General features: G+C 42.5%; 1 non-coding gene across 1 annotated transcript; it reads left to right on the forward strand.

Moving 5' to 3' along the window:
• Positions 1-11,145: 11,145 nt before the first annotated feature.
• LOC114809927 lies at positions 11,146-11,283 on the forward strand. The gene has a single exon (XR_003757698.1). It is a non-coding gene; the product is annotated as a small nucleolar RNA SNORA7 (small nucleolar RNA).
• Positions 11,284-14,752: the final 3,469 nt, after the last annotated feature.

Genomic DNA, 14,752 nt, shown 5'->3' on the forward strand with positions numbered 1-14,752 from the left:
TAGTCATTAGATGGCAGCTAAGTCTCCCAGCAAACACGGATCTAATTATGTTCCCTCAATGGCTTCTTTGTGTCAGTGCTTCTCAGTGGCCTCTTTATGCCAACATTTCTATATTCCAAAACTGTTTAAATTTTTAATTATACTTTGGAACTTTTAAAGTTGCTAAGGGTAATAAACTATTTTTTAAAAACTATATTATAGTTTTGAGCAATAAAGAGCACACTTACCTTCTCTGTGCCTCAGTTACCTCATCTGTAAAATGGGGATTAAAAGTGTGAGCCCCACATGGGACAACCTGATTACCCTGTATTTACCCCAACCCTTAGAACAGTTCTTGGCACGTAGTAAGCGCTTAACAAATACCACAATAATAATTATTATTATTGAAGTCTTCCCCGATACATTTATGACTTGCTAATCTATGATTCCAATCAATCAATTGCATTTAATGAGCACTTATTGTGTGCAGAGGACTGTACTAAGGTCTTAGGAGAGTACAATATAACAATATGAGAGAGCTGGTGGACACATTCCCTGCCCACATCAAGCTTACAGTCTAGAGGGGTTTCCCTCACAAAATGCAACGCTTCTGGGAAAGTTTTGTCGTTTGGATTCTTCCAGTTAAAATGCCAGTTTATGAGTCACACCTCCCTCCTTTTCCTCTGATTGATTGACCCAGGCAGGATCAGATTGGTGGACAAATCTGTTTGTGGAGTCCCCTGGGGCCGTAGTCTGTAAAATCCTGCTGTAGACTGTTAATGTCTTTTAGGCAATAATTGTGCTTTCCAATTACTCTCCCAAGTGTTTAGTACATTACTCTGCTCATAGTAAGTTTCCAAAGAATACCAGTGATTGATTGATTGTAAAAATGTGCCAAAAAAGAGCTGGAGTTTAAAAGGAAAAGTCTGATTACCTTGAAATTACTCCATGGACAAAGACGGTCTTTGGCACATACCGAGATTTTCTATTATTAATCCAAAAATATTTTCTATATTGATTCACCAAACACCCCTGTACTGTGGGATCATTTTCTATCATCGTTCATCATGATCCTCAATACCAGGAGATTACAGTCTGTCTGGTTCTAGTGATAGGTTGAAGTTGTTAGTTGTTGTTTACAGGGGACAAAATTTATGACGTTCATTGATTTGGCGAGATTGCAAAGCACTTGACTTCAGCCATTTTTCAGAAAATGAGTTAAGAAGAATGTGTGAAGGTAACCGGCCTGAATTCATCCGTTCAAATGACAAATGCGAAGATTCATTCATTCATTCAATCATATTTTTTGAGCGCTTATTGTGTGCAGAGCACTGTACTAAGTGTTTGGAAAGTACAATTTGGCAACAGATGGAGACAATCCCTACCCAACAATGGGCTCACATCAAAGAGTTCGCCCCTTTACCTAATCCAGGACAATATTCTGGGAAGCAGCATGGCCTAGTGGCCAGCCCCCTAGACAGTAAATTCATTATGGGCAGGGAATGTGTCCGTTTATTGTTATACTGTACTCTCCCTAGTACTTAGTATAGTGCTCTGTACACAGTAAGCACTCAGTATATACAACTGATTGACTGACTGCGTGGAAAGAGCACAGGCCTGTGAATCAGAACCTGGTTTTTAATCCCTGCTCCACCATTCATTCATTCATTCATTCAATAGTATTTATTGAGTGCTTACTATGTGCAGAGCACTGTACTAAGCGCTTGAAATGTACAAATTGGTAACAGATACAGTCCCTGCCCTTTGACGGGCTTACAGCCTAACTGGGGGAGATGGACAGACAAGAACAATAGCAGTAAATAGAATCAAGGGGATCATATTTATTGAGTGCTTACTGTGTGCACAGCACTGTACTGAGCACTTGGAAAGTGCAATTCGGCAACAGATAGAGACAATCCCTATCCCTTGGGCAAATCATTTAGCTAATCTGTGTCTCAGTTCCCTCATTTGCAAAATGGAGATTCAACATCCATGCTCCCTCCTACTTAGATTGGAAGCCCCACGTGGGATCTGATAAACTTGGATCTTTCCCAGCACTTTGTTCAGTGCTTGGGAAGAACCCCTCTACACCATCTCAGACGACAAAGGAAACAGAGGGCCAGTGGACACCGTGAGATCGTTCTCTCCCTTCCTTATGACTAGGAGGAGATACATGGTGGAAAAGTGGGAATTGTTTTCTGTATTATGTTCAGGCAGAAGTTCATAATACAAATTTATAATTTGGAGGATTCAAAATGAGGCGAACACCCTAGAACAGAAGGAAAAGTCTGGCAGGAATCCCTTGTTTTACTTTGTTAGTCTCTCCCCTTCTAGACTGTGAGCCCATTGTTGGGTAGGGATTGTCTCTGTTGCTGAGTTGTACTTTCCAAGCTCTTAGTACAGTGCTTAGCACACAGTAAGCACTCAATAAATATGAGTGAATGAATGTATGTATGAATGACAACAGAGTGACCTCATCATACAGTACTCACTCTTACTGGAGTTGCTGAGCATCTAAGACAGCTCCTTCTTTTCCTCAGTTTTCCATCTCCTTCTTTCCTCTCCCCACCACTCAGTCCACTTTATATTGCAGGGAAAGCAGTGTTCTTTCACCCCTGGCTACAACCCTGCACCTCCAAGTCCACCTGCCCTACCTTTGTTCCAAATGGGGAAAGAACATTTGGATCAGCACCAATGTGACATGGAGTTTAAAAGTGTTTCGGTTTGGCAATGAGTGTTGCCAACTGGAAAGACCACGGGACTGGGATTCCGGAGGCCTGAGTTCTAATAATTCATTCATTCAATAGTATTTATTGAGCGCTTACTATGTGCAGAGCACTGTACTAAGCATGGGTTCCACCATAGGCCTCCTGTGTGACCTTGAGCAAATAACTTCTCTGCGCCTCAGTTTCCTCTTAAAAAATGGGGATAAGATATCTGTCCTTCCACTCCATTAGTGTGTGAGCCCCATTAGGGACAGGGACTGTGTCTGATGTGATTACCTTGTATCCACTCAAAAAAAAAAACAAACCAAAAACCTTCACGTGAAGCAAAAACTCCTTGGCTTCAAAGCTCTCCATCACCATGCCCCCTCCTACCTCACCTCCCTTCTCTCCTCCTATAGCCTACCCTGTACACTCCGCTCCTCTGCCACTAACCTCCTCACAGTCCCCCGTTCGCACCTGTCCCGCCGTCGACCCCTGGCCCACGTCCTACCGCTGATCTGGAATGCCCTCCCTCCTCACATCCGCCAAACTAACTCTCTTCCCCTCTTCAAAGCCTTACTGAGAGCTCACCTCTTCCAGGAGGCCTTCCCAGACTCAGCCCCCCTTTTCCTCTGCTCCCCCTCCCTTCCCCCCACCCTCTGCTCTTCCCCCTTCCCCTCCCCTCAGCACTGTACTCATTTGTAAATATTACTTATTACCCTATTTATTTTGTTAGTGAGGTGTATATCGCCTTGATTCTATTTATCTTGATGTTGTCTTGTTTTGTTCTGTTTCGCTTTGCTTTGCTGTCTTCCCCATTTAGACTGTGAGCCCGTCATTGGACAGGGATTGTCTCTATCTGTTGCTGAATTGTACATTCCAAGCACTTAGTACAGTGCTCTGCACATAATAAGCGCTCAATAAACACTATTAAATGAATAAATGAACAGTAATAATGGTATTTGTTAAGCACTTACTATGTGCCAGGCACGGTCAAATACCACAATTATTATTATTAATGGCTAAAGCACGGGCCTGGGAATCAGAAGAATTTGAATTCTAATCCCGGTTCTGCCATTTGTCTGCTCTGTGACCTTGGGCAAGTCACTTCACTTCTCTGTGATTTAGTTACCTGATCTGGAAAATGGGGATTAAGACTGTGAGCCCCATGTGGGACAGGGACTGTTTCCAACCTGATTATCTTGTATCTACCCCAGTGCTTAGTACAGTGCCTGGCACATAGTAAGCACTTAACAAATACCACAAAAAAAACACCCCTCCCCCAGCCCCACAGCACTCACAGTACATATCCATCTGTAGTTGAATTTATTTTAATGTTTGCCTCCCCCTCGAGTCTGTAAGCACCTTGAAGGCAAGGATCATGTCTACAAACTTTATTATTTTCTACTCTCCCCAGCGCTTAACGCAGTGTTCTGCACACAGTAAATGCTCAGTAAATACTGTTGATTAATTGATTGAAGAGAGACTAAGCAGCTGTTGACTTATAAAGCTGTGTGAGTTTGGGCAAGTAACTTAACTTCTCTGTGCCTCAGTTACCTGATCTGTAAAATGGGGATTAAAAGTGTGAGCCCCACGTGGGACAACTTGATTACCCTATATCTACCCCAGTGCTTAGAACACTGCTTGGCATATAATAAGCACTTAACAAATGCCATCATTTTTTTTTTCTGTGTGTTAAGTCTGTAGTTCTGAGGCCCGGCCAGTTCCACCTGAGCCCCTTAAGTTTAGACAGGGTTCGGTCTAGCCAAAGGCATTCCAGTATGGTCTTCACTTTTCAGCGGCAAACCAAAGCCCATAGTCTCAGTTGAACCTTTGGCTTGGAAGAACCTGGAAGACCTGGGGTGGGGGGCTTAGGTTCCTGTCCCTCAAGCCTGCAGGTCAATTCCCAAGATGGCCCGGGGACTGCTAAGTTGAATCCCAGGGAGTTGGGGGAATTCCACGGAGAGGCAGACCCGGGGCCGGCTTCAGGTGTTCAGCAAGGGGATGGATGTACCATCACGGGAGTGGAGAGGGAGGTGAGGATTGGAAATTTGAAAAAAACTTGTGACCCCCGAGAAATTTTAACTGCAAATGGGCAGCAACTGTCTGCCTGCCTCAGGCCTGGAGAGGGTTCACTGTCTACTTTCCCAAGCATTTAGTGCAGTGTTCTGCAAACAGTCAGTCAAGCAATCATATTTAGAGTGTTTACTATGTGCAGAGCATTGTAGTAAGTGCTTGGGAGAATATAGCATAATAGAGTTAATAATGTTGGTATTTGTTAAGGGCTTACTATGTGCAGAGCACTGTTCTAAGTGCTGGGGCAGATACAGGGTAATCAGGCTGTCCCACGTGAGGCTCACAGTCTTAATCCCTATTTTACTGATCAGGTAACTGAGGCACAGAGAAGTAAAGTGACTTGCCCACAGTCACACAGCTGACAAGTGGCAGAGCCAGGATTCGAACCCATGACCTCTGACTCCCAAGCCCAAGCTCCTTCCATTGGTAGACATGTCCCTTGCCCACAAGGAGCATGCAGTAAATGCTAAAGAAATACCACTGATTGATCGATTAATTGGTTGTTATTCACTTTTAATTATGAGAACCCTAGGTTCTTTTTCTCTGTTTGATTTTCTTTCTCTGCAATGTCACAGCATTCGTGAGAAGCAGCATGGCCTACTGAATAGAGAATAGATCTGGGAGTAAGAAGGACCTGGGTTCTAATCCCAGCTCTGCCCTTGTCTGCTGGGTGACCTTGGGCAAGTCACTTAACTTTTCTGTGCGTCAGGAACCTCACCTGTAAAACGAGGATACAGACTGTTAGCCCCATGTGAGAGAGGGACTGTGTCCAACCTGATTAGCTTGTATCTACCTGAGCTCTTAGTCCAGGGCCTGGCATATAGTAAGCGCTTAAAAAATACCATGGGAAAAAAAGCTTCCAACTTAAGAACCTTTAATTGGAGCTAGAAGAATGGAGGCTCTGGCACCAGGGCTAAGCAAAAACCCATCGTAGTACTAGTTACTCAGGGAAGCGCACACTCTATGCAGAGTGGAGAGAAGGAAATCCCACCAGATAAAACATTTTCCATTTATTTGTAAAGAACCAAATTTCTAGGTATCCCATTTCAAAATATATTGCACTCAGTGCAACAGGTTATAGTACATTGCATTCGGGAAGTGTTTTTTTAATGGCATTTATTAAACACTTACTATGTGCAGGTGCTGTGCTAAGCGCTGGGGTAGATACAAGATAATCTGATAGGACACAGTCCCTGTCCCACCTAGCATTCCCAGTCTTAATCACCATTTTACAGATGAGGTAACTGAGGCACAGAGAAGTTAAGTGACTTGCCCAAGGTCACTCAGGAGACAAATGGATTATTCCCCAGGTTCTTTGATTCCCAGGCTGGTGATCTTTCCACTAGGTCACACCACTGCTTCTCAATCGTAGCTTAGTGGAAAGAGCCCGGGATAGGGAGCTGGTGGTCATGGGTTCTAATCTTGGTGCCGCCACTTGTCAGCTGTGTGACTTTGGGCAAGTCACTTCACTTCTCTGGGCTTCAGTGACCTCATCTGGAAAATGGGGAATAAGACTGTGAGCCCCACGTGGGACAACCTGATCACCTTGTAACCTCCCCAGCGCATAGAACAGTGCTTTGCACATAGTAAGCGCTTAACAAATGCCATTAGTATTATTATTATTAAATAGCATTACTACTATTATGCAGTTCTAGTGTGACAGTGTAACTCACACAACAGCGTTCAATCACTTAAATCAACCGTAGCAGAATTAGAATGGATTCATAATTGAGTTTGTTCATCCTGAGAATGTCAGTGTTAAGAGAAACTGGGATTATTTGGAGAGTTTAACCTCAATTTAAAAAAAAATGATTTCTAGGATTAAATTGGGGAAACTCTAGAAATCCATTACTTTTGTTCCGCCTTATTTAGTGGATAGGGCTCAGTTAACTCCAGAGACTAAATTGCCAGGTCCCTACATAGCCTCAGCAAAGCAAGGAGTGGAGTTGAAAAATTATTGGTAGTGTAGTCACCAATCCACATATCGTAGATCATGAGGCACATGATCAGTCATTCAATCGATCAGTCATGGATATTTACTGAGTGCTTACTGTGTGTGAAGCACTGGACTAAGCCCTTGAGAATACCCAATGTAATAGAGTTGGTAGACATATTCCCTACCCACAAGAAGTTTGCAGTCAGTATGGTGATTACCTAGTTTTAAAAAGAATCATTTATCAAATATGTCAGCAATGCTCGACTTTACTTAGGTGGATTTGAATGAGTTAATTTGTTTCAGAAAAATTGGCAATTTACTTTCCCTTTTCACTAGAAAGACTAGGACTATTGCTTTTGACACCTACTTTCTTACTTAGAGAGAAAGCATGGTCTAGTGGATAGAGCACAGGCCTGGGAGCCAGAAGGTCATGGGTTCTAATTCTGACCTACCACTCATCTGCTGTGTGACCTTGGGGAAGTCACTACGCTGTGTCTCAGTTAGCTCATCTGTAAACTGGGGATTGAGACTGTGAGCCCCATTTGGGGCAGAGACTGTTTCCAACCTGGTTGGCTTGTATCCACCCCAGCACTTAGCATAGTGCCTGGCACATAGTAAGCCTTTAACAAATACCACAGTTATTACTTATTATAGGGTCCCTAATTAAAGCCAGATCTTCTCCCACTTGGCTTGATTTCTCCCTGGCTGACCCTTTAAAGTCAACTTTTATCACCAAACCCCAAAGTAAACTATTTTTTTTTCCTAAGGACTTTGATCAATCATGTTAGATTTGCAATACTATAATAACTTGACCTAAAGTGAAAAATATAATTAAGTCTTTGGTAATTGGTTTATCTTTACTTAAGAAGAATGTACAACCACACTAATTTTCACTTACATTTTCCTACAAAGACCAATATAACAGACTTAATGCTTCTGCTTAGAATATTGACAGCTGTACATCAATTTAATAGGTATTTTCATGCAAGAGCACTTGAGAAGCAGCCTGGCTCAGTGGAAAGAGCCCCGGCTTGGGAGTCAGAAGTCATGGGTTCTAATCCCGGCTCTGCCACTTGTCAGCTGTGTGACTGTGGGCAAGTCACTTAACTTCTCTGTGCCTCAGTTACCTCATCTGTAAAATGGGAATTAACTGTGAGCCTCACGTGGGACAACCTGATTACCCTATATATATGATGGTACTTGTTAAGCGCTTACTATGTGCAGAGCACTGTTCTAAGCGCTGGGGTAGACACAGGGGAATCAGGTTTTCCCACGTGGGGCTCACAGACTTCATCCCCATTTTACAGATGAGGTAACTGAGGCACAGAGAAGTGAAGCGACTTGCCCACAGTCACACAGCTGGCAAATGGCAGAGCCGGGATTTGAACTCATGACCTCTGACTCCAAAGCCCGGGCTCTTTCCACTGAGCCACGCTGCTTCTCGCGCTTAGATAAGTGCTCTGCACATAGTAAGTGCTTAACAAATACCAACATTATTATTGGAGAAGCAGCGTGGCTCAGTGGAAAGAGCCCAGGCTTGGGAGTCAGAGGTCATGGGTTCGATTCCTGGCTCTGCCACTTCATTCATTCATTCAGTAGTATTTATTGAGAGCTTACTATGTGCAGAGCACTGTACTATGCTCTTGGAATGTACAAATCGGTAACAGAGACAGTCCCTGCCCTTTGACGGGCTTACAGTTACTTGGCAGCTGTGTGACTGTGGGCAAGTCACTTAATTCTCTAGGCCTCAGTGACTTCATCTGTAAAATGGGAATTAACTGTGAGCCTCACGTGGGACAAGCTGATTACCCCGTATCTATCCCAGCACTTAGATCAGTGCTCTGCACATAGTAAGCACTTAACAAATACCAACATTATTATTGGAGAAGCAGCGTGGCTCAGTGGAAAGAGCTCAGGCTTGGGAGTCAGAGGTCATGGGTTCATGGGTTCGATTCCCGGATCTGCCACTTCATTCATTCATTCAGTAGTATTTATTGAGCGCTTACTATGTGCAGAGCACTGTACTACGCACTTGGACTGTACACATAGAGACAGTCCCTGCCCTTTGACGGGCTTACAGTTACTTGGCAGCTGTGTGACTGTGGGCTAGTCACTTAACTTCTCTGGGCCTTAGTTCCCTCATCTGTAAAATGGGGATTAAGACTGTGAGCCTCATGTGGGACGACCTGATTACCCTGTATCTACCCCAGCGCTTAGAACAGTGCTCTGCACATAGTAAGCGCTGAACAAATACCAACATTATTATTATTATTATTATTATTTAAAAAAGGAGGATCATTTCCCATCTTCAGAAAAACGAATTTTAAAGTCCTTCTCTATAATGGCCAGTAGGTGGCAGCACCATCCCCACATCTTCCAAATCCAGACAATATTTGGGCGGATTCGCAGATTGAGAAAGAAGGTTTATTTACCCAGAACTAACTAGCTTTAGGAGTAAAATTTTAAAGCCCAGAAAACACAAAACATTAAAGAAAGCCCTAGAGGAATATAAACACTATTCTATTAAAATGAAATGGCTTACTAAAATTCAGAGAATCACTGAGGGAAAAGCTTTTTTTAATAAAGTGGTTTTGGTTAAATTAGCCATTCAATATATCCTCGGGAGGATGGGAAAATCTTAACTAGCACACCTCATATTTGAATTGGCCAAAATATGCTTTCCAGACCCCAATGTTTAAATAACAACGTCTAAATTGTTGCCGGTTGTTGTTCTGTTCTGTTAATTGTTCAGTTGCCAATTTGTACATTCCAAGAGCTTAGTACAGTGCTCTGCATATAGTAGGTGCTCAATAAATACTATTGAATGAATAAATGTTTAAAGTCTTATTGAAAGCACACCTCCTCCAAGAGGCCTTCCCAGACTAAGCACCACTTTTCTCATCTTCTACGCCCTTTTGCATCACCCTGACTTGCTCCCTTTGCCCTGCCCCCGCCCAGCCTCACAGCACCTATGTATATATCTGTAATTTTATTATTGACGTCTGTTTCCCCACCTCTAGACTGTGAGCTCTTTGTGGACAGGGATTGTCACTGTTTATTGTTGTACTGTACTTTCCCAAGCGCTTAGAACAGTGCTCTGCACACAGTACATGCTTAATAAATGCAATTGAATGAATGAATGAATACCAAACCCAAGGAGGGAGACATCAAATTCACCCCCTTAAGACCTAGTCTGATGGTAGAGTTAAACTAAATTCACAGAAGAGAGAAATGAAGAATCAGCAACTTTTTCAGTAAGGGCTGTGAAACTTGACTAGAAGTGAGCCACTGCAGTAAAACAATGAAACTTGGGGAAAAAAAAGAATTTGGAAGAAAATTATTTATACTTAGGAGGGTCAGAAAGGCATATCTGAAGGCTAACTTGCCCTGTGGCAACCTCTTGCCATAGGAAGTTCTATGAAGTTCAGTGTTCAGGCCCTCCAGATAACTGCATCCCTGGGTGAGGCTAAACAGGAGAGGGTCAAGGGGATTAGATTAGATTGGGAAGGCAAGAGATCAGGTAAAAGAATATAGAAGGCTACTACTCCAACTCCTGTTGGCATTTTATCTTCTGTACTTTTTTGTTTTGAATGGTATTTGTAAAGCACTTACTGTGTGCCTGGCACTGTACTAAGAGCTGGGGTAGATACAACCTAATCAGGTTGGATACAATCCATGTTCCAATCTTAATCCCCATTGTACAGATGAGGGAATTGAGGGCCAGAGAAGTTAAGTGATTTGCTCAAGGTCACATAGCAAATAAATGGTGGACTGAGGATTAGAACCCAGGTCCTCTGATTCCCAGGGCCAGACTCATTTCACAAGGCTACGCTGCTTCCCTTTTCTGAAAGTTGGATGGAAAATCTGAGATTTTCAAACCTCACCACTTTTTCCCATTGAATCAATGATTCAGAAGGAAGCAATTCCATAAGATTTGGCATTTTCCAAGAAATCAACTATAGACCTACGCAGTTTTACTGAATTCAGTAAGAATGTTTCCTACAACCAGAGAATACACTTCACTGAGCATACATGAAGCATGACCATCAATGGCCATTTAAAGCATGCTTTTGCAACAAGAATATAATGGAAAGGTGAAAGAAGATTTTCTACTTTAATAATAACTGTGGTATTTGTTAAGCACTTACTATGTGCCAAGCACTGTACTAAGCGCTGGTGTGGATACAAGAAAATCAGGTGGGACACAATCTGACTATATTTCCCCAGTAGTGGACAGTAGTGGGGAGAGCTAGCCTTATTAAGATTATGGCCTAGAAGACAGAGCATAGGATCGAGAGTCAGAAAACCTGGGTTCCAATTTCAGTTCTGCCACTTGACTGCTGTGGGATTTTGGGCAAATCACTTCACTCTTCTGTAGCATAGGAATTAAATACCTGTTTAGATTTCTCCTTAGACTGTGAGTAGTAGTGGAAAAAATAGTGTTTATTATCCCTCTCAGGGTCACACCTGGAGAGTTCCCAGTACTCTACCAGTCTCGACTACAAGAGGGAGGGCCAGGCAGAGGTCTATCCATTCCATTCCTTGCTTGGGTAGTGGCTAGCGAGTGGAAGGCCATCTCCTACAAGTCAAAACTCACCTGTGTTGGGCAGCAGCGGCATGGGAGAGAATCAAGGGTGAAGACTCAAGTTAACTGCGCAGAAGGAGGCAATGGTAATCCACTTCTGTATTTTTAGGAAGAAAACTATCAGATCCACTACCAGAACCACTGCAGATGGAGGCGTGGTGTTATGGGAGAGATGTGTCCATGGCATTGCTATGGGTCAAAGACGAATTGACAGCATAAGACAAGTGTCGACTAAGTGTTTGCTGTGTGTAGAGCACTGTACTAAGCAGCAGTATGGTTTAGAGAATAGAGCATGGGCCTGGAAGGATCTGGGTTTTAATCCCAGCTCTGCCACATGTCTTCTGTGTGACCTTGAGCAAAGTCACTTCACTTCTCTGGGCCTCAGTTCCCTCACCTGTAAAATGGAGTTTAAGACTGTGAGCCCCATGTGGGAAAGGGACTGTGTCCAACCTGATCGATTTGTATCTACCCCAGTATTTAGAACAGTGCTTGACACATAGTAAGCACTTAGCAAGTACCATGATTAGTATTATTATCATTTTGAGGGACCAGATCCCTAGCCTTCAAGGGGGATTTTGATCTAAGAATATAAGTCATGGTGAAGGGACTGGAGACAATCATTTATTCATTCAATCATATTTATTGAGTGCTTACCATGTGCAGAGCACTGTACTAAGCACTTGGGAGAGTACAGTTCAACAATAAACAGGCACATTCCCTGCTTACAATGAGTTTACAAGTCGAGAGAGACTAAGGGACATAAGCAATAATTCTAAGGGACAGAGAAACAATAAAATACTATAATATAAGGACAAATACACACAATTAAAAACAAAAATCAGCAGGATGCTGTGGCCTAAGGAGGAGAATTTTAGGCTCCTCAAGTCTCAGAGTCCAAGGTAGGAGCCACAACCATGGCTCCCAACAACCTCCAAAGCCCCTCTGATCTTCCTGAGGGGTGCTTCTTTCTTTTCTGTCAGTGGGTCAGGGACTGTATCTGATCAGTTTATGCTCATCTTTAGCACTGAGTTTAGCATACCATAAGCACTCAACAAGTATCATAATGATTCCTATTATCATTTTTTATCCCAGAATCACTTTAGAAAAATTCAGTAAATACATTTAGATAGGTCAATTTTTTACTGACTAAATAGTTCATAAACAAACATCATTTAGAAAAATGAATTTTCATGGTGCAGAATGAGCTGTAATATTTATTGTTATTATTAACAATAGTATTTGTTAAGTGCTTACTATGTGCCAGGAACTATACTAATTTCTGGGATGGATACAGGCAAATTGGGTTGGACACAGTCCCTGTCCCACATGGGGCTCACAGTCTCAATCCCCATTTTACAGATGAGATACCTGAGACACAGAAAAGTGATCTGCCCAAGATCACACAGCAGACAAGTGGCAGAACCTGAATTAGAACCCATGACCTTCTGACTCCCAGGCTTGTGTTCTATCCACTTCACCATTGCTATAACAACTTTTGTTTGATTAGTCAGCCAATCAGGAGAATTTATTGACTGTTTCTCTGTGCATATATACCTATAGTAAGCATTTGGGAGAGTACAGTAGATCAAGTAGGCATAATCCCAGCCCTCAAGGACCTTAGAATATAGTAGGGGAGACAGATATTAAATATGTATTTCAGATAGGGGAAGCAATGAAGCATAAAGATGTGTGCATAAACGCTTTTGGGGAGAGTAGGTAGGTTGAGTATCTAAGGGCTTAGGTGGAAAAGACTCATGTAGAGGTGATGCAAAAAGGAGGGGAGCTGGGTGGGGAGATGAAAGATTAGTTACAGTCCTCTAGACTGTAAGATTGTCATGGGCAGGGAACGTGTCGGCCAACTCTGTTTTATTGTACTCTCCCAGGCGCCTAGTACAGTGCTCCACATACCATAGATGCCTTGATAAATAACAATGATTGATTAATTAGAGAAGGTTTCCTGGAGGAGATGTGATTTTAGTAGAGCTTTGAAGAAACCTACAGAGATGTTGGGGCTGTTCCCTGAACTTTTCCTGTATCTTCATGTTGTGAAGATCTAATAATGTTGGTATTTGTTAAGCGCTTACTATGTGCAGAGCACTGTTCTAAGCGCTGGGGTAGACACAGGGGAATCAGGTTGTCCCACGTGGGGCTCACAGTCTTCATCTCCATTTCACAGATGAGGGAAAACGTGCCTGGGAGAGTAAAATACAACAGAGTTAGCCTTGCAGATGGACTGTCATGAAAAATTTTTCAGTCTTTGAAAATGTTAGCACACGGCAAAATTTTTGTTCTCCTCCCCTTTCTACACTGACCAGCATTCTTGTGTTAACCCGTCTGACTTAAATATTGCAACATGCAAAAACAAATTTAATCTTTGCATAGTTTCTTTTTTAAGCTAAGATGAAGGTAGTCAGTCTAGGGATTTGGTTTCCAAAATCATGCTGGTTTTTCCAGCTTTGCTGACTGCACATTTACGTTTTTTTAGAGCTCCACAAATAGCCCCTGAGCTGTGTTCAGAAAAAAGAGATGGGTTGGGTTTCTCCAAAGTTTTTTGAAGGCAGAAAGCTTGGAGAATGTTAATTAGGAGATCGTTTCAAGCATGTGGGGTTACATGAAAGAGGATATTAATATGGAGCCCAAAACTGAGACAAAGAGAAATCACAAAAAAGGAGACCTAGGTGGTGGCGGAGGGCCTGGATAAGATCAGAACAGAGATGATAGCAGTGTCGGAATGAAGACCAGCCTTACAAGGGAGACGTGAGAGAGAGGCCGGAAAAAAACTCACAGCGGAAGAGATGCAAGATTTGAGGCAACAAAGAGTGTCAGAAAAGAAAGACTAACTTGACAATGATCATCATCATCAACAACAATGAACAAATTCATCCATGATATATGTATTGAGCATTTGGGAATTTTTCTTTTCTCAAATGGGAAAAATGATTCCCCATTGAAAATAATGATTTTAGAAAGTGAATAGGATTTGCATTTTCAATCCTATAGACTGTAAACTCATTGTGGGCAGGGATAGTGTCTACCAACTCTGTTGTACTCTCCCACGTGCTTAGTGCAGTATTCTGCACATAGTAAGTACTCAATAAATATGATCTTTTATTGACTGTGAGCAGAACAGTAGTTTAAGAACTTGGGGGAGTACAGTACACTCACCAGTCAATCAGTTGGTATTTGTTGAGTGCTTACTGTGTGCAGGGCATTGTGTTAAGCACTTGTCGGAGTACAGTACAATAATAATAATACGTTGGTATTTGTAAAGCACTTACTATGTGCCGAGCACTGTTCTAAGCGCTGGGGTAGATACAGGGTAATCAGGTTGTCCCATGTGAGGCTCACAGGTAATCCCCATTTTACAGATGAGGTAACTGAGGCACAGATAAGTTAAGTGACTTGCCCACAGTCACACAGCAGACAAGAGTGGTATACTCTGTCCTTACAACAACAACAAACTTATAGTCT

This window comes from Ornithorhynchus anatinus, chromosome 2 (assembly GCF_004115215.2).
Source record: "Ornithorhynchus anatinus isolate Pmale09 chromosome 2, mOrnAna1.pri.v4, whole genome shotgun sequence".
Taxonomy (NCBI): Eukaryota; Metazoa; Chordata; class Mammalia; order Monotremata; family Ornithorhynchidae; genus Ornithorhynchus; species Ornithorhynchus anatinus.